The sequence below is a fragment of the Hyaena hyaena genome, unplaced genomic scaffold, assembly GCF_003009895.1.
Source record: "Hyaena hyaena isolate Hyena2069 unplaced genomic scaffold, ASM300989v1 scaffold_95, whole genome shotgun sequence".
Lineage (NCBI taxonomy): Eukaryota > Metazoa > Chordata > Mammalia > Carnivora > Hyaenidae > Hyaena > Hyaena hyaena.
Window position 1 is genome coordinate 2,880,931 of NW_024080727.1, and position 27,100 is coordinate 2,908,030.

A 27,100-nucleotide genomic window follows, 5' to 3' on the forward strand; every position below is an offset into this window, starting at 1 on the left:
TAGAGGGACCAAGGTAATTGTCACACTCTCTTGTAAGATTAGATTCACCTGTGTTTAGCAGAACATTCCCAACTCACACACAGGAATCAGGAGAGTTACAGCAAGTGCGCGAAATGTGGTTTGTGTTCTTCTCATATACACATTCCAACGCGGGCTGTTCTGGGTTAGTACAGCCAATCTGTTCCTCGATGATCTTAAGGACTGTCACAGGTCAGTGCCGGCTGCAGTGATAAGCAAGCCCCCAGATGTGAATGTCTTAACACAATATGATAATTTAACAATTCAACGTGAGTGTTCCTGACCAGCAGGCATTTTTCCTCCACGTGGGTGGGTTGAACCTAGTGTTGGCTCTTGTCACCATTTGTTAAATAAACCCACTTAGGAAATGTATTCAGAGACATACACATACACAGAGAACTGTGTATGGATTCCTTTCATCCTGTGGTTCTGCCATCCCCTAGAGCCTATGAATCTTCCGCATGTGGTCAGATGATGGAGAAAGAGCACAGAGGAGGGAACACGGACTCTAATGGGCCACATCTAGAATACCATTCAGATTCCATTGGCTGGAAATTATTCTAAGCTGCAAGGGAGGTTGAGGAAGCTGGTCTAGCTGGTGTTCGAGAGGGAGAGTAAATCACTCTGGTCACAGCAGTCTTTGCTATGGGGACCCAGGATCCTGGTGGCTTCTTTCAGCTCAGTGGTACCTCACCCTCAGGGTCTGGCCCTTCATCAAAAGTGGCAGCCAGCAATGACGTATTCTAGCTAGCCACCTAGCTAGAAGAGCCAGTGAGCTAAATCCTTAGTATAAGTCATCACTCCCTAAGTAATTAATCTCTTGGGTCAGTTTAGATTTTTTTTTTCGTCTATCAGAGAAAGAAAGGAACAAAGCAAAACAGAAGTGAGGGCGTGTATCAGGTATGCCTTAGTTTCCTCATCTGTAAAACAGAGACGGTAAGAATACTTACCTCATAGCATTGTGAGAAATAAAGGAGTCGATATACACAAAATGCTTAAAGGCTTATAGTAAGTGTTCGAAAATAGAGAACTATGGGAAGAGGAGAGGGGCGAGGAGGGAGAAGAAAAAGAGGAAAAAGGAAGCTTCCCTGAAGCAGAAGGGTCCCCAAAGCATAAATTTTTCCACGAGTTTCTGCTTATTTCCCATTGGTCAGAACTTAGTCACACGGGCACAGAGCTACAAGGGAGGCTGGAAAATGTAGTTTTCATTCCAGACACTTACACACCTGGCTAAAACGCTGGGACTTTATTACTATTGAAGAAAAGAAGAATGGACACTGGCGGAAAATAGCTTCTGTCACATTCACTAAGAACCTGGACAAAGGGCCAATTTTCACAAGGAGTGAACAGAACCCCCTGGTTTAAGTGACAGAATGGGTACCTGAGGCAAAGTCTGTAGACATGACTATGGAGTGACGGGCAGTTGGGTGCCTGTCACTGAGAAAGGTTGGTGCTGGTCCTACTCCTCTGCGTCTGGAGCTTTCTACACCCAAATGTGCACCATTGGTCCGGGCGTATGCGGGAGTTTACTCCTGTAGTCCTGGAACTTTGCAGATGTAATTAGTTAGGAGGAGGTCACGCTGAAATAGGGTCCCCACTTGGACCCTAGTAGGTGGGACCCTACCTCCATATGACTTGTGTCCTTATAAAATTGGGATACCGGGAGAGTGCCACGCGGACAGGAAGGCAGAGATCAGGGCGACGCGTCTACAAAGCACAGAATGCCAAACATGGCCCGTAAGCCAGCAGACGCTGGGGCAGAGGCATGGGACAGGGTCCCTTCCCAGCCCTCCGAAGAAACCAAACCAGCCAACGCCTTGATCTTGGACTTCTAGCCTCCAGAACTGGGAGACAATAACTGCCTGTTGTTTAAGCCCCGCAGTGGGTGTGACTTGGTTACGGCAGCCCAGGGAGACAAATACTGGCTCCTGCTCACTGTCAGGTTTCAAGTCCAGCTTTGCTCCAAGCTTCCAGACCCGGCCTCCTCAGCGGTCTCAGCCCTTGGCTCCACCTCTACCTGTTTTCTCTATTCCCCACCCACCTCACCTGCCCCCCTCCCCCCACTCCCATCCGCCCATCTGCTTCCCCGGCTGCCTAGCTCCCTCCCCCCTTGAAACCCTGGTTATGGCTGCTGATACCCCTGGCATGGATCTCACGTTCACTTTGAGAATACTCCACCCACTAAACTGTTTACAGCCAGTGAGGGAGCATTTTAGGGGAAGACAGAAACTCTCGCCTGCCCTTCGGCTTTATTTGTACCATAAAACAAAATTGAGTTGAGTACCTTCTGGATAATCTGATTAACGTTGACAGTCACATTGAATAATTAGGCTGTTTTTCTTTGGGCAGGGAGGGGTGGCATTTTTGCCAGAAACAGACCACCCCTCCTCTCTAGAATGTGTGGACACGGCTCTCCGCGTCTGTGCTGGCCGGTTAACTCAGAACTTGGGTGTTATCTGGACCATCGATGGAAGAAGCCTCAATCCTTATTTACAAAATATTTCCCGGCAGCTGAAATTAGAGAAGCTCATGAGACAGAGACTTAGGGAAATAAGGGACGTGCAAAGATGTGCAACTAGTGTGACCGTATCCAAAAAGGAAATCCATTACTGGAAAGTTCCCAGGCCACCCAAGCAGAGAGGCAGCCACCAGCTTCCAAGGACAGCCCCAGTTTCAAATGTACTTCCCTGAACACCTCAGGAGCCCCCATACCTGTGTGTCTGGGTTTAGGTCTCAGCAAATATGGGTAGCAAAAATGGGACCAGAGCTCGTGAAGGAAGCCCCCCACTTCAGGAGGGCACAGTGGAAGGTGGGGGATTAAGGGGTGCTGATGGAGACCTGAGGAAGGGTCACAGTGTGATGGACAGCCAGGCCTGCAGGGGGCAGTAATGCCCCTGGGGGAAACGCAGTCGAAGGTCACCTCCCCCAAACTGGTTGCTAAGTGCCATCTGGTTAAAATGAATCACAAAGGCAACCTTGAGATGGAAGAGAAGTCCCAAATGGATAATGCAAGAGCAGGCATGCAGAGGACAGTCGTGGGTCCTATGCTGCAGGAGGGAGCATCCTAGGTGCTGAGTGATCGCTGTCAACACTGGCCTTTAGGGAGAATGGGGGTCAAAGGTGGTGCAAGACAGCTGTCCAGGAGCTCTGAGCCGGTGCCGGAAATGTAGGGATGGCCCAGGCTTTCCTCCTGGTCTCCTTCAGGGAGTGAGAAGAGGCATTCTCCCTGAACTAGTGTCTACACAGCCCCGGTGTGCCCCCGTGTGGACTCCCCCTGTCCCCCGACAGGGTTCGGGGCAACATGGAGTCCCCCATGTCTGGGAGCCACAGCTGGTATTCAGTCATTCCTCCCATGAGGGGACAAAAGAGAATTTATCGTCCCCTCCCCCCCCCCCCCCCAGCGCCGGCCACAGCAGGAAACCAGGACCCCAGCCTCATTTCAGAGGAAGGGGGATTCAAGGAGCAAAGGGCGGGGGGTGGGGGGGGTAATCCCATCTGTATTGCATCAAAGTTTTGTTTTGTGGGGTTTTTTTGTTTTTAATTTTCAGATGAATAATTCAGTGGCTATGCCAAGGTTGAAATATTTTTCTGTTTTCAGTAAGATGTGAGAAAAGGAAATGAATTTTAATGAAATGTTTTGGTTTACTTTATCAGAAGCTTCCAGTATAGTGGGATTCCCACGCCCTAAACAGATGTCAGCTGTTTCATACTCTTGCCTGCAAAAGGCAACAGAGAGCCATGAGGTTCTTCTTTACCTGTTCACCTGGCCCTGCTCACCCCCTCGCATCCCCCACGCCCTGGATGGAAAGAGCTCCCTGTGTGCCCCAAGCCGCTAGAACTTTGAAGCCACGCGCATTTCAGAAAACTGAAATTACAAGGGATAATGATGGTGTCTTCACGGACACAGACCAACAGGTTTCCCTCGGAGAGAGAGAGGGCCCTGTGCATTCCTGCCCCGCCAGGCGGAGCGGGCTCTGGTGGATGGCCCAAATTCTCTGAGTCGACCATGCCCAGGAAGGACCGGAGCACCACACACTTCAGAAAAGAGGAATTAAGGGAGAGGTGGAGGGATGTGGCAATATCTCTAAAGACAAGACATTGCCGTCAGGTGGAGGTGATGTCACAGGTCTCTGAGACTATGCCAGAGCATGAGCTAATTTATAGCTGCAGGCTCAGGACAGGTTTTGAGCAGAAGTTTCTGAACAAAGTCAGCAAGGAATAGACCACATGGGCTCTCATAAATGGGATTACTGATGGGATTCTTCCTAATTCAAGAAAATGCCTGCCTACCATGAGGTGACGTCTATAGATCAATCAAAAGCATGACTGGTTAGCCCTGAGCACTGTGCTGGGAGGGGGGTGGGTGGGATGGCGAAGGAAAGGGTAATCAGCTCGTGCCTGCAAGGGCTTATGAGAATATGCTTGTCCGGGCAGTGACTGTGCACAATAAACCAAAAAAAAAAAAAAAAAAAAAAACCCAAACAAAGTCTGCAGTCAGGGGCTCCTTACCTGGATTCCAGCTGCCACTGTCACCGCGGCGTCACCTTGTCCAGAGATCGAAGCAGGTAGCGAACAAGAGACAAAGGAGAGCAACTGTGAAAGAACACAGCTATCAGAGATTCCTGTTGGCACAGGGGCCTCCTAACAATTCTGGTTTTGTATCTTCTCCTTGTAAGTTTTTCCCATCATCTTCTAATCGTATAACATCGTCGCCCTGGTAAGGAAACGGGGCGAACAGCTTTGTCCTGGTCTTCCTGGAGATTTGGAGGAGACCTTTGCCTTCCTAGCTTCCCAGAAGCATCTTTATTCTGTTCTCCTGATTCACGCGGAGGGTGGGTATAGCGCGCAGTAAACACGTGAGGCGGAAACTTCTAGAGGAAGCCAATTAGGAGGCTCCCCTTTCCCCTTTACTCTCCTCGGTCCGACTCCCCAACAGGGGAGAGGCCCAAAGTGGCCAGTGATGGAGGAGATGCTGGGAGCACAGCAGGAACAACGTCTATGTCAACAGGCTTTGCCTGGAACAGAATATGGAGAAGGGGCTCAAGGAATGGATTTGCTCAGGAAAACAGGATCAACAGAGCAAACACAGCCCCAGTGCGTAGACAGCTGCAGCCGAGGAATGAATGGATCAATAAGAAACAGGAGAAATGTAATATAAGCCAGAAAAAGATACCTACTCCACTATCCCGCCATTAGACAAGCTGATTCTTTTTTTTTTTTTTAATGTTTTATTTATTTCTAGGAGAGAGAGAGAGAGACAGAGTGAGCAGGGGAGGGTCAGAGAGAGAGGGAATCACAGACTGAAACAGGCTCCAGGCTCTGAGCTGGCAGTCAGCACAGAGCCCGACGCGGGGCTCGAACCCACGAACCGCGAGATCATGACCTAAGCGAAAGTCGGACACTTAACCGACTAAGCCACCCAGGTGCCCCTAAACAAGCTGATTCTAACATTTATGTGGGTAAAACAAATCAGCTAGACTGTGCAGGAAAACTATAAAAAGGAAGCGCAACGAGAAGGGAACCCTTCAGACCAAACATGCTGCTGAGACTAATGAAAATAGTGTGGGAAGAGCCAAAGAGTCAGACCTACCCAGGGAAGCATAGAAACTCCTGAAATAGACTCAGAGACACACAGGAAGTTGATTTCTGGTAACAGTGAGGTCTCATTTCAGTGGAGATAACGTTAGCATTTTTAATAAATGGTATTAGGACAAATGGATAAACATCCAAAAAAGATATAGCTCGGTCCAGGGGCAGCTGGGGGGCTCAGTCAGCTAAGCACCTGGCTTTGGCTTCGGCCGTGATCTCATGGTTCATGGGGTTGAGCCCCGCGTCGGGCTCTGTGCTGACAGCTCCGAGCCTGGAACCTGCTTCAGATTCTGCGTCTCCCTCTCTCTCTGACCCTCCCCTGCTCACGCTGTCTCTCTCTCTCTCTCTCAGAAATAAATAAAACATTAAATTTTTAAAAATTTAAAAAAAAGAAAAATGAAATCATAAAAGCCTAAGAAGAAAACATTTAAAAATTTCTTTTAAACCTTGGTGTAGAAAAGGTCTGCCTGTGATTTGAAGAACCAAAACCATTACAAAAAAATATTATATAAATATAAAATGCTTCTAGAGAGGAAAAAATAGCACAGCAAAGAGATAAATAACAAATGGGATATATCTGCAACTCATACCTCCCTCTCATAAAGAGAGCTCATAGTAATTGAGAATATGGAAAACCAATGACCTAATACAAAGCAGGCAAAACGATTTAAATAGAGAGTCCACCACACACACACACACACACACACACACACACAGCTCTTACATTTATGAAAGGTGCTTAACAAAAAAAATGCAAATTAAAATAATACTGATGTGGCCTTTTTTACCCATCAGTTTGGAAAAACTCAAACATTTGGGAACATGCTCTACTGGTGAGGCTTTGTGCAAACCGAGGTGGTAAAAATGCAGAATGGTTTGCCTCTTAAGGGGAGGGTGTCTGGTACTCAAAAGTCTATCAAAACGACGAATGCACTACTGCTGCCCAGCAATCCTACTCTGGGAACTTACCCACACTTACACATCCTACACATCATATAAGAACGCTACAAAAAGAGTCATCATTGTAACAACATTCATATAGAGGAAAAGAGTATAAACATCTCAGGTGCCCATCAATAGGGAAGGGGTGAAATGAACCTTAGATTATCATGCAGCTATTTTAAAAAACAGGGACACCTGTCTGGCTCAGTCCATGCTGCGTTCGAGTCTCTTGATCTTGGGAAATCCAAGATTTCACATTGGGTGTAGAGATTGTTTAAAAATAAAATCTTTAAGAAGAAAAAGAACGAGGGGCTTTTTTATATTTTAATATGGGACATTTCCCATGGTATAGTAAGGCAAGGAAGGAAATTTTAGAACAGTATGCTACCTTTCCTGAAAGAAAGGGGAGAGATTAGATTGTGTGCATTTGCATAAATGACACCGGTAGATGACATGGGGAAACTAATAAAAGTGATCGTGGAGGACACGGATTTGAAAAGTCAGAACCAGGATGAACACTGAGACGTCTGCTCGGTCTGGGTCTGACCCCCTAAATGAGGGATATCCAACTCTTCCCAGGAGAACCAAGTGGATGTATTACACTTCAATCTTTTTTAAAAATTCTTTTTAGTCAATAGGAAGAAATTCAAATGACAAGGAGCTTGTTCTGAATCTCTACCAACCCCAAATCCTTAGTCTGACTTCCAGCCTCCACTCTGTCAAACCTCAACAAGAAATTCCACAAGTTTGGGGTTAGTGTTTCCTATGAAGATAAATTACAGCTGATTTCCACGTTTAAGTTCAGCTATTTGCTTAGTATGAAAGATTTCTTGGGGATGTAAGATGGCAACCCCAAACAGTAAAATGGCACCATGATTTTGAGAGTACACATATGTCTCTTCTATGTCTGACTTCATATTACAAATATTTGAAATAAAGCAATCCTTTATGACGCTTTAAAAAAGTAGGGGAGATGTATTTACTCGTTCCTTGACTCAGTGTTTTCTGAGCTTGAACTAGGCAGAAATTTCTGTGTCAGACCCTTGCCACCAGCAGAAGAAATTGAGTCACTCTGCTAAGCAGCACGAGACTTTCATGGCAATCTGGCTCACCCACCCTCATATTCTGTGTTGTGGCCACACCGGTCCTTCCCTCTGTGCTCTCCCTGACCATTGTCTGCCGGAAATGCTCAGCTCCTCACTGCTTGACAAACTGACCTCTACTCATCCGTCAAGGGTCTCAGCTTAAGAGCTGATCACACAAAGCCGATCAGTAGTTGCCAAGGGCTAGGAGAGTGGGGAACCCGGAGGGATTGCTCATGACCACGGGGTTTCTTTTAGGGCTGATGAAAATGTTCTGAAATTAGAGATGATGGTTCTAAAACTCTGTACAAACACTAAAACCACTGAAGTGTACCCTTTAAAGGGCAAATTTTGTGGTATGTGAATTATATTCAATATAGATATAGTTTTTTTAAAGATCCCTTCTTCAGAGAAATCTTTCTGGATCAGACACCCAGTACTTCTGAGGACTCTGTGGTACCTGTTATGACAGGGATCACAATTATAAAGAGTAATTATGTCACTGGTTATTAAATACTGAGGGGTACTGAGAGCAAGGTGGTGGGAAGGGTCCATTGTAGAGAATTTAAAAGCTATAATAAAACCAACTAAAAGTTGATATTCTCTTTACTATGCCATGTCCTGGCAGTTCTAAGTAATGTCGGTGATAAAATACATCCTCTCTCCAAAAAAAAAAGCAAGCCAAAAAAAAAAAAAAAAAGGCTTTTTGGTCTACATTGTAAAGAATCCTGGGGATTACTGTTGAGTTTAAGTGATATGTGTGTAAGCTTCAAATGAACACATTCTTATTCCTTTAATAAACATTGTATTCTACATGGAAGTTAATTCAGAGAATTCCCAATTACAGCCAGTCCCCTGCAGATGAACTCAGCTACAGGGGTTTCTTTTGAGATAAATTTGTCATTGTCACGTAACAGAAGTGCTCAGCTGGTGTTTCCAGCCTTGTGCTGCTACAAATACCTGCCTTTCAAATGTGGATTCAAAGTAAACACAGATAGCACACTGATTATGAAGACAAAACAGGAACCCGAGGTACAGGGAGGTACGAGGTACTTACTTCTGCCGGGTCATGTAACTACTTGAGTTTTTGTGTTTTAAATTTTTAAAGAACAAAATCACGAGGAGAGAAAGTTTCATTGGTGAAGGCAACAGTTCACACATGGAATATTTTACTGAATTGCATTCTTTTCTACTGTTGTTTGTTTTGAACTAAAGGACAAATCCAGAAAATACATTTTTCATCAGTGGTACCATATGGAAGTTGCCTAAATCATACCCTTTACAGTTTGGTTTTATTAAAATTCACTTATTAGTTACTGAACAATTATTTACATCAAATAATATTATATGAGACTGTAACCAAAGGATGAAAGTTTAATTTTAAATAGATCTAAAAATGAATAATAATCAATTAGGTTTTTCCCCTTTTAGGCACAATAATATCTTTCTTTTCCTGTTGTACTGCAAGATCATGCAAACAAATATTCACTATGAGGAAACTTTCTTTTAAAAATTTTTTAAATGTTTATTTCTTTTTGAGAGAGCAAGCGAGCAGTGGAGGGGCAGAGAGAAAGGAAGACAGAGGATCCAAAACAGAATCTGTGCTGACAGCAGACAGCCCAATGCTGGCTCAAACTCATGAAGGGCAAGATCATGACCTGAGCCAGAGTCAGACGCTTAACTGACGGAGCCACCCAGGTGCCCCGAGAATACTTTCAGTACGAGGAAAGTATCTACACTTCCTTTCTGGCCATTTTTGTTATTTCATTTTATGATTATTGCTGGAAATAATTTGTCATATAGAGGAGGGAATTCATTTCTAATACCCCTTCTGTTCGAGTAAGTAGTGATATTCATGACGGTTATATTGATGAGCTACATATGTCCTTGAATATATTCCCAAATATCTTGAATGCATAATAAAGATATGCATTTTTGAATAATATTCACATTCACTTAAAATATTCAGGAAAAAATACTCATCAATGCAAGGTGTTGGTAAATTGCTAAATTGGGTGGATTAACTGTTTGGTGTGTTAGCCAAAACTCTGCTGTAGGAAATGTGAAATAAATTGTTCTGTGATCAGAGCATCCGTAGGAGGAGCTGGGATCTGAACCAGATCTTCTACCAGAGAGCCTTCTCTCGTAACCATCATACTATATCGCTGCCTCACACACGTACTATTGAAACTCAAGTCACCCATGAAATGCCATCCAACTGTAACTATACCAGAGAGGTTGCCCAGGTGAAGACGGAGATACAGAACCCCAGTCTACACAGCTGTGGGTCAAAGTCACACTTCAGCCCAATCACCAAGAGTCAGAGATCACAAGCAGGCAATTCTTCAAATGCCAAGGATCCGCTTTCAGGGTGGTTCATTGGGTTCCTCTCCCAGGTTAGGTCCTAAACCATATTACATCACTCCTGCCTCAGGGCCTTTGCACTGACTGTTCTTTTGTCTAGCTTTCTTTCCTGGCTCTTGAAATATCTCTCATGTTACCTCCTTGAAGAAGCCCTCCCTGACTCTCATAATCTAAAGTTACCCCCTCCCCCAGTCACCAACCAATCACTAACCATTGTCCTATTTCATTTATTTTTATAGCATGTAGCACTGCTTTTACTCTCCATCTCTTTCTTTTTTTAAATCAAATCAGTGGCTGGTATATAATAGGTTCCTAATAAGTATTTATGAAGTTATTGAAAGAACGGCCATGCGAAAGGATTGGTATTGCCGTGCAAAGAGGGATTCTGAGGTCGCATCCAGGCTCAGCGGGACAGAGGACTGTGAAAAATTAGCCACATCTGCCATGCGCAGGATGGGGGAGGGGTACCGTGTACACGTGGGCCCTGCACTGCCATATTATCCAAAATAGAGGGATGGGCTAGGGCTCGCCCCTCATCAGCACCCATCAACCAACTCACAGGCGTAGGCACACTCACTGATGGGGCTCCTTAGCTCCCCCTACCTGGTTCTTGGGGAGGGAAAGTGCATACAGAAAAGCAAAGCACTGCTGATAGCTGACACGTCTGATCTCAGAGTTAAGAGGCTAGAGATTTTTTTTTTAAATGTTTTATTTATTTCTAGGAGAGAGAGAGAGAGACAGCGTGAGCAGGGGAGGGCCAGACAGAGAGGGAGTCACAGACTGAAACAGGCTCCAGGCTCTGAGCTGGCAGCACAGAGCCCGACGCGGGGCCCAAACCCACGAACCGCGAGATCATGACCCAAGCGAAAGTCGGACGCTCAACCGACTAAGCCACCCAGGCGCCCCTAGAGATTTTTTTTTAAAGACTTTAATTATGATTCTCACCCTCATGTGGGGATGAGGGATTTGACTGGGGAGCAAAGCTTCCTCCACAGGGTTCAAACTTCATAAACCCAAACTCTACCAGCATCCCAGAGCCTGAGTCTGGAAGGAAGGAGTTCATGGAACGGAAGCAGGAGCGTAAAACCAGCCCCAGCCGTAGAAGATCTTCTCCTCCCCCTCCCAAGTCGTTAACAAAGACTGACACTGTAGTCTTTATCAAAAAATCTTGTTCCCTAAGTGGTGATACAGAATAATTATCTCAGCATGCAATCAGCACAGCGATCTTCTTCAAAGCAATTTGTAAAATTTGTGGCAAGGATATGCATTTTTAAAATAGATTAAATTTTCAAGAGCTCGCCTCTTAAACCTGGTCAGAATGTATTTACAACTCACCTGGTGAGATGATGCCTATCTCCAAGCTGGAATTCTCTTTCATTAGGCCTTACTTAATTGAATCAGGCAGAGTCATTTTGGGACGGTCCCAAAAGAAAACCTTTTATCTCAAGGCAAATGTGCCTTAACAAGGCCCTACAGGTAAATAAAGCCAGGTTTCCACAAACCCCAAGCCTCTGCGCCTGCTTTCAACAGCTTACCAGCCGACTTCATTTGTTTTTCTCTTAAGTGAGGAAATTGCTTCTGGAGTTCACTGTTGTCAGTGAAAGCAACAAGTTGGCCTCTCCTCCCCCCTCCCCTTGTAACTATTAAGAAACACCTTGTCTCCTTTCTTTTTTTCCTTCCTTCCTCAACAATTAAGTCGTGTATATGCTGGAGTGTGCTTGCAAGTCAAGAGGTGGGCAAGGTATAACCCGGAGCATCAGATTCACCCTCTGGTTGATTCCCACTGGGTGGACTCTAGAATTTAGGCTTTGGGCCAATCTTCACTGAATTCACTAAAGGTCAAAGAGGGTGACCCTACATTCCCCCCAAATAAGGTGTAGCAGGAGCCCACCTAATGTTTACCACGGGCTTCTTGGCTCAGCAGTCAGAACACCTGGGTTCTCCAACATTCATGTGCCCAACGCGGATCCTGGAGGCCAGCGTGGAGGCAGCGCTGGCCCCTGAGCCCCACTCTAGACTTGAGAAACTGTGAAGGGTGATTGTCGTCGTAATAACTACATACTTTCAAGAGGGACGAGTCCACTCCATTTCTAAAGCCAATCCCCAAATCTGAAGCGTGGCTTGAAGGGTCTTGTAAGTCACCTTACAAACGTCCCCTACCCCCATCCCCCACCCCGGGCCTCCCTGCTCCTGGCCCAGAAGAATCTAAGATTTGCCTAGAAAAGCGACTTGTCCTTCCTGGCACTTTTTCGCAGGAGGTCTCCTTGACGCAGCCTAAACTCGGGTTCCAGCAAAAATCAGAGGCTCCCGGAGCGGCCGTGACTCGCTCCATCACCAGCCAAGCTGCCCTGTGCTGGTCCCGAGCTGCCTGCCGCGCGTATCAAATGTCACTCGGGGATGACTAATCGCGGATGCCGATTAGAAGCCCTGAGCCTGACGGTAAACGAGCCCGTGCAAACTTAGCGCGAGTCATCTGACGGGTCACGTGGGCGGGGCGCGGCAGGCCGTCTCCCCTCGCCCGCGACCTGCGTGACTCAGTGCGGCACACGGTCCTCGGCGAAGGGCAGCGGTTACATAAACGCCAGTGAGCGCGCCCGGGGGGGGGGGGGGGGGGAAGCCGCGACCCACACACCTCCTCTTTTAGCCCCGGGGGGAGGGGGGCGCCGCCCCCCTCGGATTCCCGGGAAGGTCTGCGAGGCCGCCGGAAGGTTTCCAGAACACAGAAGCGGCCCCGATGCTCACGCGGGGACCCGGGCCGGAGCTGGCACACCCAGAAAAGACATCCTCCATCCTGAAGCCCTCCGGGATCGCCTGGAAAGCGATTCCTCCCCCATCCCAAAGCCGGCAGGGGCGGGGCGGGGCGGGACGCAGGACGCGAGGCCGGAGAGACTTGTTCTATTATATAAACTTGTAATTGGCTGCGGCTCCTGCGGCTCGATGCACGATGTTTCCAACCAGATGGATTGTGAGGCCGGTCAGCTTCCATTGCCCCTCCTTCCCGGGCCTCCCACGTCCCCTCACTGCTCGCTCGGGCCCCACCCTTCTGCCTCCCCAAGTCCACCAGAATTCCCCTTTCTTTCCAGGCCTCCCCAGTCTAAGGGATGGCATCCAAAAAGGCACTATTCGTTGGAAATAGTGCTTAACTATTAAACTAACGTGTACCCAGCTTGCAAATCAGCACGTAGGAGCATCTCACTAACTCAAGTGGAAACGGAGTGATCCAACCCCAGCGACCAGGCCTCAGACCTTTTTTGCATCAGAAGGCCCTGGGGGTCTTGTTAGTACGCAGGGCGCTGCGCCCCGCTCCCCTCCCGGGAGTTCTGCTCACTAGGTCTGGAGCGGGTGCAGGAAATTTGCATGTCAACAAGTTACCAAGAGATGGGCGCTCCCTGAACCCGGGGGATGGGGGGGGAGGGGGGCGGGTTCTACAATTTCTATTTTTTCTTCCCTTCAGGAAGGTTGGCCAACCAAATTAATGGTGCGAACAGGATGTCAGGAAGACCAACCTCCTCTCCAGGACTCTGTCGCGTTTTAGAAGTGTGCGTTTACAGACATGTTCCTTATAAATCATAACGGCCATCGCTGTGCGTCAGGAAACAGCTTTGCAGGAGCGCCACAAATTAGCAACCAGAAAGCTGGCTCATTCCAAGAGTTTGGAAATCCAGCGTTTTATAGTAGGAGGTGACCTGGGAGACTGGCCAGGCTCCAACCTCACCTAACAGGTGAGAACTGAAGGTCAGCAAGGCTGGTAGATTGGTGTAGAGAGGAGGGAAGGCCAGCGTTCCTGTAAGCAGGTGTACCTAGCTGCGTTTGTTCAAACCCCAGCTTCACCACTGGTTAGCCTGCAATTTTAACTTCCTTCTGTTTCCTAATCTGTACAGAAAGACCCAGGTTTATTTTGCTGCGGTATAGTGAAAATGCTGTCTAATGTTTAAAACCTGCATAATTCAAATCAGGTTTGCACCTGTGTCATATTATGCTCTTATTAGTATTGATCGAGACCACGGTGCTAACTTGCAGGTGAGCTAGGATTCAAACCCAAGCCCCCGGCTTCAAATCCAAAATGATTTTTTTTCACCATCCTAGTGTGTGGGGAATGTTTCTTTAAAAATATGTGCCTGAGGTACCTAACTTCAATCATTCCTCTGATGCTGAAGCATTTTTCTCCTGATCAGTACAAATAGTTGATGTGTGTTGGACTTTCTGGTTGTATATGAACCTGACTGAAGTAACCGTGCCAGCCCAAGGGCCCCCCAAGAGCCCGGAGGATTCAAGATGCTACTTTAGAGCTTTTGGTGAAATGCATACCCTGAATTGGCTCACTCAATCTCGCTGCTTTTTTAAAAGTGATGTTTTCGGGGGCGCCTGGGTGGCTTAGTCGGTTAAGCGTCCGACTTTCGCTTAGGTCATGATCTCGCGGTTCGTGGGTTCGAGCCCCGCGTCGGGCTCTGTGCTGACTGCCAGCTCAGAGCCTGGAGCCTGTTTCAGTCTGTGACTCCCTCTCTCTCTGACCCTCCCCTGCTCACGCTGTCTCTCTCTCTCCTAGAAATAAATAAAAATATTAAAAAAATAGCTTTAAAAAAAAAAGTGATGTTTTCAGTTGTTGCGGGGGGTGTGGGGGGGAGGTCGGACCTGTTAGCTAAATGACCCTCACCATTGCTCCATCCTAGGGCAGATATCCTTAGGACTGAAGAATCTTTGAAACTTCAGGCTGGAGCTGAGTATTGCCTACTCTGAATCCCTGAACAGCTGAAACTAGTGCCTAAATCACTTCCTCTGTGTTATTAGCAAACAGGGCTGCGAGGCACACCTTTGCACCCGCTTTTACCAAGCCCTCTGAGAGACCCCCTGAAGCTCAGAGAGTCACAGATCAGAAAGGGTTGGGGGGAGGGAGGAAAAGCAGTCAAATAATCAGGGTGACAAATTGGAAATACAGAACCCACCGTGGCACAGGGCGCCATCGTGGGTATGTGACATTCACATCCCCTCAAGAAATGAGATGCTAAATTGCTAATAGCCTCCCTGGGGTTTGGTTACCTGCTGCGACACCTTCTAGATTTTGTAGGAGTTTAGGCGCATTAAAATATCACAGCGTATGCTCACATGTGAGGCATCCACTCATGTCCTTGATGTTGATGCTGAAATTCTGTAACGAAGAAAAGCCTCTTTCCCACATAATCCAACTGCAAATTGGTATCAACAGGCACTTCCAAATGAGAGAACTGTTGCCAAGCACCGCTGTGACGTCAGAGGTTAAAGTTGTTAAAGTGATACACAGAAGAAGTTTTGAGCTGGTGATTTTAGGTCTTAGAATCTGTGTCTTTTCCACATTGTTTCTTTCTTCTCCCTCTCCAAACTGACTCTGACTTGGCCTTCAGTTTTATTTCATCATTGCTCTTATTTTTAACTTTTCTCTCTCCCCCACCCTCATCTTAGATTTGCTTGGCCTTTAAGATGGTGATTTTCCACTTCGGTTCCCATAGTTGGTTGGATTGTGAAATCAACAAGTCCTTTTATTTTTATTTATTTATTTTTAGAGAGAGAGCGTGTGTGTGCACGTGCAAGCAGGGGAGAGGGGCAGCGGGAGAAGGAGAGAGAGAGAATCCCAAGCAGGGTCCACACTCCGCACCAGCGTGGAGTCATTGTCATAGAGTGATCAATCACTTGTTTTCCCTTTTCATCTTGATATTTTCCTCCACGGTCAGTAGCTTTTTTAGCCTGTCCTCGCGCACTTTGACAGAAAGATTGTGACTTCGCTAACCTCTTATAGATTCAAGAGCACGGGTCCTATTTCTGGATATTTGCAAGTTAAGTTTTGATTATTTTTAATTTTTTTTAAATTTTTTTAATGTTTCATTTCTTTCTAGGAGAGAGAGAGAGACAGCGTGAGCAGGGGAGGGTCAGAGAGAGAGGGAGACACAGACTCTGAAACAGGCTCCAGGCTCTGAGCTGGCAGTCAGCACAGAGCCCGACGCGGGGCTCGAACCCACGAACCGCGAGATCATGACCTAAGCGAAAGTCGGACGCTTAACCGACTAAGCCACCCAGGCGCCCCAAGTTTTGATTATTTTGTAACAATTATTGATGTATGTAATATCCAGACCTGTCATTTGCAGATACATCCAGAGAAGTAGACTTGATATAAGACTGAAATAATCACTCACTTGGCTCCCTTTCAAGGGTGCAGAATGGTTGTTCCCCTCGGGGTAGTCACTTCGGTGTTAAAAACTTTTTTTATTGTTTCTGGCCCAATGGTCCTTCAGGGAAACTGGCCATGGTGGCAAAAGGTAAACACATTTGATCTCTAACAGTGTCACAATGGGAAGCAAGACCAGGCGCTCTGGAAGCCTGAGGAGGGGCAGCTAAGGATGGCGTCCCGGAGCAGATGGTACCTTTTGCGAGTGTTACAGGAAAAAGAAGAGGTTGATGAATAGAAAAGTCATCAGTCAGTTAAGATGGTGCTTTAAAGCCTCTTGTATATAGGTTAAGATCTTGTTTGTCTACAGATACCAAAGATTAGTTGCTAATTGGTAGTTGAAACAGGTAGAAGTTCATCTCTCACACGTACGCAAAAGCCAGAAGTGATATGGAGGCTCTGTAGTGTCCTCCACCCTACGTCCTTCTATCTAGTTGCACAGCTATGCGTGATCTCTTGGTCCAGGATGGCTGCAGGAGCTCCAGCCATGACATCTTTATTCCAGGCAGGAACATAAGGGTGAAAGGGAGGGAAGGAAGGAAGGAAGGAAGGAAGGAAGGAAGGAAGGAAGGAAGGAAGGCCGGCCGGCCTTCTCCTTTTAAGAGCCTCAAACTTTATTACATTGTTCCACAGAGCTGCAAGAGAGGCTGGGGAGTAAGGCTTTTAATTCAATGGCAATATGCCCAAGCAAAGTCAGGGTTGTTAGAAAGGGAGAAGGGGAGGTATTGGGAACAGTGAGCTGCCTCTGCCGGAGTGTAATTGTGGGTGGAGAGAAGACTGTGTGAGCAAAGGAGGGGAAGAAAACTTATCTTGTTTTAGGGAATAGATAAAGATAAGTAGGCCAATTTGGCTTAGAGTTCGGTTTGCTAAGAGATAAGGCTGGAGAAATAGACACATGCGAGGTTGTGGGAGGTCTTATAAGCTGTGCCCTGCTGAGAAGCTGGAAGGTTATCCCGAGGACCATGGGAGCCATTGAAGGAATTCATCCTTGAGGTAGAGGGGAAAGTGCACTGGGAGGTGAGGGCAGAGGCCTCATTAAGAGGTGACAGCTTTTCAGGAGAATCTATGGCAGCCTGAAGTAGGCAGTGGCATCAGGGATCTGGAGATGTGAACAGATTTAAAAGATATTAGAGAGGTAGAACAGGTCAGGTGTAGGCAGTGAGAGATACGTGACCAGATGGAGACACCCAGCAAGCTGGGCGGGTACACCACTCGCTGACATCACAGGGAAGGCTGGACAGGGTAGATGGAGAAGATGAGCTTGGTTTGGATGCTCTGTCCCAAACATTATATCTACACATTCAGTTTGGGTCGATCCCATTTTCTAGCAGTTTGGTTGAGGTTTCACTTATATACCATAAAATTTTTTAGTCAATTTATATAATTGTGCAACTATTATTCAGTTGTGGAAGACTTCCACTGTACCAGAAAGTTCCCCCGTGCCCATTTATAGTCCACTCCCTCCCACCCCTAGTTCTAGGGAATCACTGTTTTGCTTTTGGTCAGAACCACTTTTCCAAGTGTAAGTTCAATAAAACAGTGAGGATAGTGATTTCCTGGTGGGGAATCAAGGGGTGAGGTGGGGGGGGTGAGTATACACAAATTGTCTAGGAGGCTTTTTCAGACTGCACACCAGGCCCACACCCCCTTAAAGACTCTGTTCCCTTTGCAACTCCAACCCTCCTCCGTCATGAGCCACCATGTTCCAAATGCCAGATGAGATGGTGCCGGAAAACACACTTTATATTATATAACATATCACTTTTCAAGACCATCCCCTGGTTTTCCCACAGTCGGTGTCTCATCAGTACTAACCCCAGCTGCCACTCCTTGAATAGAATTTTTCGAGCACAGATCACCAGTTTACAAACCCAAGGGGTGTCCCAGCCTCCCTTGATACAATAACCGTATTTTTCTTTTTGGCTGTGAATAATTCCAAATGCAAAAACAGACAGATAATTCGTTTTAATGGCAGCGCAACCCTATTGAATCGTTTGAGGATACGTTGGTTTGAACGTCGACATTTGGTTTTCCCCAGGACAACTGTTTGATCAGGAGCACCTTTTCCTAGTGCTTGATTTGAAGCTTATTATAGATATCTAAAGTCTCCGAGACTCCATTTCCATTATATCTATCTTGAGCAATGTCAAGGTTTCTTAATTAGTTGTGAACACCATCAAAGCTAGGAATCCTAAGACTGCTGTTTTAAAAATGAGAATTATGCAGGCACTTTTTGCTCCCTTAATTGTCTCAAAGCATTAAAGATTCAAAGTGGGTTTTGGATGGGACTGTGGCTCTAACACATTTCCATCTCTCAAAAAGGCTTTTCCACCGTTCAAACCTCCCCCAATCTTTCTGTCACTTTCATAGATAGAAACCACAGGCTTTAAAAACCCATCATATCAAATATTCTTCAAATTCAACTTTCCTTCTAGCAAAGAGCGCTGGTGTAAGTAGCTCATTGAAATCAATACACAGCCTCTCCGAGAAATGTGGCCAAAAGGGGTTGCCATGTATTCCTTCACCCCCCAAACATTTTTGAGCGCCTTCTGTATGCCAGGTCCTGCTAGGCCGGGCACAGGGGACTCAGCAATGAGCAAGGCAGGAAAGGTCTCTGCCTTCTAAGGCTCACATTTTGGCAGGGAAAGTAAAAGACCATCACCAGGATAATTTCAAAGTAGTAAGTGGAGTAAATAAAACAGGGTGATGTGCTGGTGAGTGACCTGGGGAGGATCTTCTTAGGGGTCGTCAGGGAGGGCTTTTTGGAGGACGTGGAATTTTTGCTGAACCCCAAATGAAGAGACCAGGCAGTTGTGGTCAGGAGGAGGACACTCCCAGAGAGAGGACCCAAGAGAGAACACAGACTGGCACACTCAAGGCACTGCCAGGAGGCCAGAGGTCTGCAAAAGCATGATTCAGGGGAAGGGGTGGGGTGTGATGGGGTGGTTGCCAGGTAGGATCCAGATCAGCTCACCGGCAGCTCACGGCAAGGCTTTCGGTCTATTGTAAGAGCCACAAAAAGTTACTGGAGGGCTTGGGGCTGGCGAGTAGCATGATGCCTTTTGCTAGGAAAACCACCCTGGCTGCTGAGCGAAGTCTGGAGTGGGGCAGGGCCAAGGAGGAGACAGGGAGACAGGTTGGGAAGCTATTGCCTGATACAGGTGGGAGATGACCGTGGCTCTGAACTGAATGGGGATGACAGCAGGTAGCAGCAAGGAGGGAGGATTGGGGGCACACTTTGGAGTTAGAGCATTGGGCTGCAATGGGGGGGGGTGGGGGTGAGGAGAAAGGGGAAGCAAACATGATACCAAGGTTCTTGACTTGGATGACTGGATGGATTGGGAGGGGCAGGTATGGAGAGTGTGGGGAATCAAGAGTTCTGTCTTGGACATGTTACACCTGAGATACCTGTTCACCTACTCCTTCATTCACTCACTCACTCACTCACTCAGTCAACTCTTCCTCAAATATGTCCTCTGTCCCAGAGACCAAGCATTTTCCCTGGGGTGATAAAGATAAGCCAGAGTCCCTGCTTTCCAGGCGTGCCTCGTGTTACAGAAGAGGCAGATTTGTCAGAAAGGGTGATGATAGGGGTGATCAGCGACTTCACAGAGGTGTGTTGGTGCGCCAGCCATGCCTGCTTGAGGGTATGACCATGTTGAGGTTAGACATGCTCAGGACAGCTGGGCTCTTGAGGAATGACAGCAGCTCCAGAGTTTACCAATAAGGGAGATTTTCCTTGGGCACTGGAGATGGTAGCCATGGGAGTCCGTAATCCAGCTCCAGGAGGGAGGACCAGGAAAGTGCCGGGCCCTCAAGAAGCCTTGGATCCATGGTCACTAGCAACTCTTTTGAACCTGAGCCAAACTGAGACACTTACATGTACTGGATAACATAGATTTAAAAAAAAAAAAAACATTATATCAACAAACATGCTATTCTGTATTGGCCCCAAATAAGAATTCTGTAAAGGGGGGCGCCTGGGTGGCTTAGTCAGTTAAGCGTCCGACTTTCGCTTAGGTCATGATCTCGCGGTTCGTGGGTTCGAGCCCCGCGTCGGGCTCTGTGCTGACTGCCAGCTCAGAGCCTGGAGCCTGTTTCAGTCTGTGACTCCCTCTCTCTCTGACCCTCCCCTGCTCACGCTGTCTCTCTCTCTCTCTCCTAGAAATAAAAAAAAAAGAATTCTGTAAAGGAAGATGTATTTTTCAATAGTCTTTCTGGAGGTGTCTCATGTATAGGGGAACATAAGGAAGTTAAGGAGCTTACCCAGGGTCATTCAAGGGGTAAGTGCCCAGCAGGGATTTCAGCCCAGGAGGCCTGGCTCCAGAGCCCAGTCTGGCTCCCGCTCTCAAATGTGCCATCGTGGAAATTAGCCAGGGAAGATGAGGACGTTGCAGAACACTGTGTTTGGCATGACCTTGACTCCTTTTATATTTACAGGGGGAAATGGCACTTGACCACAAATGTACATTCTGTGGATAGAATTTTTCTAGGAGGATTGAAAAAAAATACCTTAGAGGTCACTTTTGGGGGGTTGGAATAAAGTTAGACAAAAAAGAAACTTTAAATTTTATATCCTTCTGCTGCCTAGATTTTTAAAAAGTAGAGGACATTAATTTAAAATTAAAATATTAGGGGGGTGCTGGGTAGCTCAGTCAGTTAAACATCTGACTCTTGGTTACAGCTCAGGCCAGGATCTCACAGTTGGTGGATTTGAGCACCCCATCAGGCTCTGTGCTGATGGTTCGGAGCCTGCTTGGAACTCTCTCTCCCTCTCTCTTTGCCCCTCCACCACTCATATGCAGTTTCTCTTTCTCTCTCTCTCAAAATAAATAAACTTAACCAAAAAAAAAAGTACTTTAAAAATAAATGAATAGGGGCACCTGGGTGGCTTAGTTAGTTGGGCATCCGACTTCAGCTCAGGTCATGGTCTCGCAGCTCATGAGTTCCAGCCCTACATTGAGCTCTGTGCTGACAGCTCAGAGTCTGGGGCCTGCTTCAGAATCTGTGCCTCCCTCTCTCTCTCTCTGCCCCTCCCCTGCTCATACATTGTCTCTTTCCCTCTCTCAAAAATAAATAAACATAAGAAAAAAATTTTAAGCAAATAAAATTAAAATATTAAAGTTCAGTAGTCTAGGCAGGAGCTTGCCAGCATCCATATCCATCTTGCCTACCTCCCATTCCACCTTCGTGGAATTTTTCAGATGCTGGGTTATTTTCCCTCTGGCAACTGTCCAAGCCCACTTTGCCATTGCCCCAGGGCCTATGTGGGTAGAAAAGACAGTTTCACTTTTGGATGCTCATCTTTTGAAAATGTAGTTCCTGAACCTTCTTCCTGAAACCTCACACCAAACTTTGTTGCTCTCAACTTGGAGCATGAGGTCAAGAGAGAGGTCACCGAATTATTTCATTATTGCCCCAAGAGAAGCAATCTCTACCATCTCAACCGGAGGGATTTGCAGTACAGGCCAGAGACGGTTTAGGGGTAGAAACCCTAAGTACCAGAAAATCCTGGATGACTAAGGATAACAAGAAAGTACAGATAACCCAAGTGGGGCAACTTCAGGGAACAGTAAAGAGGGAAGCACCGAATGAAGTTCGAACATTTCTTTCCTACGTCCCTTACCTGATACCATCTCGGTGTGATAAATACCTACCCACAGATGTGCAAATAGGTTTCACCACAAGTGCCAAATCTACTCAATCGCTATTTCCTGCCAAGTGCCACAAAACTGAGAGAAATTCTGAGCCAAAGTCTAAGGTCTGCAGGAAAAAAGGAATCAGTAAATTAGTGATTGATTAGTGATGTCTGCCACAGGCCAGGTATTGATAGCTAAGGTGTGGGTGCCAGGTAGTGCTCATCCCTGTTTGACTTCAATCCGGCCTTCTTCAGCTTTTTCTTCAAATGAGATGAGTAATTCAGATTCTCCCCGCTGATACTTATCTCAGTCTTTCCCCTACACACATAGCACTTGGTTCATACTTCTGGAACTACACAGACCACAGCCTGCCTCGTGCCGGATTCAGTCACATGTGTGTCTAGTTCACCTCTAACTCACTGTCCCTGAGGGCAGCGGTCATGTCCTTGCTTCCATTCCCAGTGCACTGTCAGGGCATTCTGCACAGAGCACACAGAGAATGTTTGTAGGACTGGTCTACGTGGCATGGGATTTTGGTGGGGCCCCTGAGAGAGACGAGAGCAGCCTGGAGAGATCTGAGGAATCAGCAAGGGAGAGGAGAGAAGCTACCGAGAGGGAGAGGGCCAAGTCAAAACACCGGTGTGTAAGAAATGCCCATTCCATTTACTGTCCTTTGTATTTGTTTTTCTATGACGGTGGTAACAAGTCGCTGCAAATGTACTGGCTCAAAACCACAGATTCATGATCTTAGAGGTTAGAAATGCAACCTGGGTCTCACTGGGCCAAGATCAAGGTGTTGGCAGAGCTGTGTTTGGTCTGGAGACACCAGGATTGGATTCCTATTGTTGTCTTCTCCATCTTCTAGAGGCCACCTGCATCCCTTGGCCCATGGGCCTCTTCCTTCTTTAGGCCCATAACATCTTCAGATCTCCTTATGATTCTCCTCTTCCGATGGTCTCTTCCACTTTTACATTTTTTAAAATGTTTATTTTTAAGAGAGAGAGAGAGAGAGAGAGAGAGAGCAAGTGGGGAGGGACAGAGAGAGAGGGAGACACAGAATGGGAAGCAGGCTCCAGGCTTTGAGCTGTCAGCCCAGAGCCCAATGTGGGGCTCAAACTCATGAATTATGAGATCATGACCTGAGCCAAAGTTGGACGCTCAACCGACTGAGCCACCCAGGCGCCCCCCCGCCTCTTCCACTTGGAAAGGCGCTTACGATTACCTTGAGCCCACCACTGGGAGATTCCAGGACCATCTCACCATCTCCAGGTCAGCTGATTAGCAATCTTAATTCCACCTGCATCCTTCATTTTCTTGTGCCAGGTAAGGTGGCACATTTACAGGTTCTGAGGATCGGGGTGGGGACACTTTTGGAGGCACCGTAATTCTGCCTACCGCAACTTTAAATAAATTTACAGACAACTCTGACCCCTCAGCTGGTACGCGCGAGGGGACATCTCACCCGACTCGGAGTAGGGGCTCCCTCCCGTCACCTCCTGGAGACCGTAGAGGCCCTCCTGCCCCTCACGCTAACATCATGGCGGCATCGCGCAAGAGGTGTGTTCCCCGCAGGGTGCCTTTCAGTTTGGTAGCATGGTCCAGGCTGGCACCTCAGCGGAGAAGACCCAGCATCCCTGAGACCCCAGAGGGCTCTTCCTGCCCTTCACAGACGCTCTCCTCTCTCCCCTTCCTGCTTTGGGACCTCCCGCAGAATCTGCCCAGGGCGCTGGGAGTGTTTCAGGACAGGGTCCCTCTCCCCCAGACACACACGCTTTGCGCTTTTAATGGAGCAAAAATCCCTGACGTGAGATTTCCAAAGGCCCTGACTGCTTGCCTGGAAACGGGGTGGGGGGTGGGGAGACACGGAGGAGGAAGCATACATTAATACCTCAGAAATGTCTCAGGCCGCACCTTTCGCCCAGTTCTGCCTGGGGCCCCCGTCTCTGCCCCATAAATGCCTCGTTCCAGCGCTGCCTGGGGCACTCTGCCCGTTTGGACGGCCCTGATGTGGGGCTCCCTCGGCCCTGGGGGGAAGGCAGCCCCCCTGTCGCTGGCTGCAGGGATCCTAAACGGCCAGGCCGGGCCGGGCACGTCAGAGCCTCCCCGGGGAGCCGCAGGGTGTTTACCGGCTGGCAGGGAGGCCGGCCTCGGCGTGAGAAGAGGCCTGTTTGGAACAGAGCACCCGGAAGTATTGAGGGAGGGCCGGCTGCCGACATAGAGCGGTCATTAAGGAGAGGTGGGCAGCCGTTGGAAGTGGGAATATTTAGTAATGGCCCGCGCACAGACGCCGGGTGGGGAGGGCCTTCCTAGAATGTGCTGTTTTCTGTTTGCTTTGTGGGGGAGGCGAGTCTGCGGGCTTTTTTGGAAAATGGGGATAGAAATGATGTGAATTTAGTGCCTGTGAGAGGCAGAGGAAAGCCCTGGGAGCAGAAGTCCTTAGCGGAGCCCCAGGGGCGCAGGTGGGCCTGGCTGTGACCCCCGTGCCCTGCGGTGGGGACAGGGCCTGGGGGAGGAGCCCGCAGGGTGGACAGAGCCCAGCGACACGCCTGCGCTACCCAGGCCGCCCCAGAACCCCAAGACTTCGGATTTTTCCAACTGCGATGTCCTTCGTTCCACCAGCAAAGACCAGCAAGGCAGGCTTTTTTCTTTCCCTTGTAGGACTCATCTTAAAGTTCCAAACGGTCTTGGGGCACCTGGGTGGCTCAACAGGTTAAGCGACCGACTTCAGCTCAGGTCATGATCTCACGGTCTGTGGGTTCAAGCCCCGCATAGGGCTCTGTGCTGACAGCTCAGAGCCAGGAGCCTGCTTCGAACTCTGTGTCTCCCTCTCTCTCTGCACCGCGCCCCCCCCCCCAATAAATAAGCATTTTTAAAAAGTATAAAATTCCAAACACTCTAGAAAGGTCTTTACCTTAGAGTCTGAGGCTTAGATAGATTTTCATATGTGCTCCTTGAGAGTATTTACAAAACCTTTCTGAAGTTTTTGTTACTTTTATGCATTGACTTGACTTCACCTGAGGCATGGGTAGCTGAATCAGAGTTTCCTGACATTGGAAGCCGTAAGTTGCGGTCATGTTGCTTGTGTCTGCCCAGCGTCCCTTTCTTTGGGGCAGATTCCCTCTCTAATCTATGTGGCCCTGCTGCTCCATCAATCACGAGACTCTCATTTACCCTTCAAAGAAATGGGCGTATGACCCGGGGTAGACATGGTGATTGGTCAGGAGTAGACACATGACCCAGTCTTGGCCAACCACAGGACCACTTCCTCTGGATACTGTGATTGACCTAGGATGGATACATGACCCAAAGAAGGGCAAAGAGAGTTCCTTTAGGGAATAGCTGCGCATGACTTTGAAAAGAGGTGGGCTTTCGGGGCGCCTGGGTGGCTCAGTCAGTTGAACGTCTAACTCTTGATGCTGGCTCAGGTCATGGTCTAATGGTCATGGGATAGAGCCCCAAGTTGGGCTTCTGGCTGACAGGGGAGCCTGCTTGGGATTCCCTCTCTCTCTGCCTCTCCCCACATGCTAAATCCATAAATAAGTAAGCGGTGGGCTTTCTACTGGAACTGTTAAGGAGCCATCTGGGCCATCTCCCAGGCCACAGAAGGGAACCTACCTGGAGTCAGAGACAGGGGAGCCATGGCACAGGAGAGGAGAATGGGGACAGGGAGGCAGAAAGACCCAAAGTCATCATTTGGGCCCTGGGAGGAAGCTCAGCGTGGAGTCGGCAACACTCTTGGACTTTTTAGTTGCATGAAATTCCCTTCTGATGCGTCACCTATTTTGAGTTGGGTCTCTGTCACCGCCAGCCCAAAGTTGCCAACACATTTAACAAATACATTTTGTAAAACAGAAAGTTATTTTGTATCTCCAAATGAGCCTTGAGAACATTGTTTGCCTCGTTTTGTGTCTTCACTCAGAATGTCTCGGTTCTCTGTTTGCCTGGTGTGTGTTCTTTTTTTTTTTTTTTTTTTTTTTAATATTTTTTTATTTCTAGGAGAGAGAGAGAGACAGCGTGAGCAGGGGAGGGTCAGAGAGAGAGGGAGACACAGACTCTGAAATAGGCTCCAGGCTCTGAGCTGACAGTCAGCACAGAGCCCGACGCGGGGCTCGAACCCACGAACCGCGAGATCATGACCTAAGCGAAAGTCGGTCGCTTAACCTGTTGAGTGTTCTTAACCCCACCTCATAAGTCCTGTAGCATCGAGGCCAGACTTGTCCTGCTCGCGTCCACACGCCCTTGGCCTCAGCCCTCCTGGCAGCATATGCAGCTGGGAGCACACAGCTTCAGGGAGCTGCCCTAAGGTTGACGGTGATGTGCCCAGGATGAGAACAGAGGTCTGCTGACCTCTTGTGCCCTGATGCTCCCGAAGCTGCCCCAGAAGAGTGGAAAAGAAAGGAAGTTCATCACCACGAAGCAGCATGGTGTAGCACTTGAGGAAGATCATGGCTTAGGGGAGGGGGGGGCAGAAAAATCGTGGTCCGATCCCAGATTTACCAGCTGTGCAAGGTTAGCCCTGTTCCTTAGGTTTCTTGAGCCTCAACAGCCTTATCTGTTCAATGGGGCTGATAAGAACGTCTAACCCACAGGGCTGGCCCAAGGGTTCAGTTCTGATTGTTACTAATAGACCCCAGAGCCTAGAAGCAAGAAACTTGGCACAGAATCTCACAGAACGATGACAGTCCAGTTCAGCCCTTTTCCTGTGTAACTTGGTCAAATGACTTAAGGCCTCTCAGCCCAGTTTTCCTTCCTGAGACAGGGGGATGATAAATACCACCTTCCTCATATGAATGTGTGAGCACTGGATGAGAAACGGTGCTGGTAACATGGACATAATTGTCAAATGTGCACGGTGAGTACTCACGGCACATCAGCTCTCGGCTCTCAGCGTGGCTCTTTCCCAACAGATTACAGTGGAGCCACCCCCACCGTCTTTGCCAAGTTTCTCCCAAGCATGAGGCGCGGCAGGGGGAGCTCTGCCTGAAGTTGGGGGGGCGGTTAGACATTCTGCCGCTGCCACAGTCCCCAACCCTTGCGTGCACGGGCACTCACACTTGCATGGGGATACCTGTGTCAGGGGCCTCTGCCTTTTCAGGGACAGGCTGTGACTTCTCAGACGGCTGGATCCGACATTTTCTACTTGCTAATTACATATTTTAATTCAAATGGAATATCCCGATGCCTTGCCCAGAGAGTTTCTCTCGTGTATCAAATAACACGCTCTGCTTTTCCAGGTTAAGTAATAACATTTCCTTGAAACTTTACTGTTT

General features: G+C 47.9%; 2 long non-coding RNA genes across 2 annotated transcripts; both read right to left on the bottom strand.

Annotated features, from left to right (window-relative positions):
- Window positions 1–2,297: 2,297 nt before the first annotated feature.
- LOC120233702 lies at window positions 2,298–15,512 on the bottom strand. The gene is made up of 3 exons (XR_005528892.1): window positions 15,033–15,512; window positions 4,528–4,611; window positions 2,298–2,529 (listed from the first exon to the last, which is right to left on the bottom strand). It is a non-coding gene; the product is annotated as an uncharacterized LOC120233702 (long non-coding RNA).
- A 7,087-nt stretch (window positions 15,513–22,599) lies between these two features.
- Window positions 22,600–23,764, bottom strand: LOC120233676. Its single transcript, XR_005528887.1, has 3 exons — window positions 23,719–23,764; window positions 23,053–23,176; window positions 22,600–22,794 (listed from the first exon to the last, which is right to left on the bottom strand). It is a non-coding gene; the product is annotated as an uncharacterized LOC120233676 (long non-coding RNA).
- Between the last annotated feature and the right edge of the window lie 3,336 nt (window positions 23,765–27,100).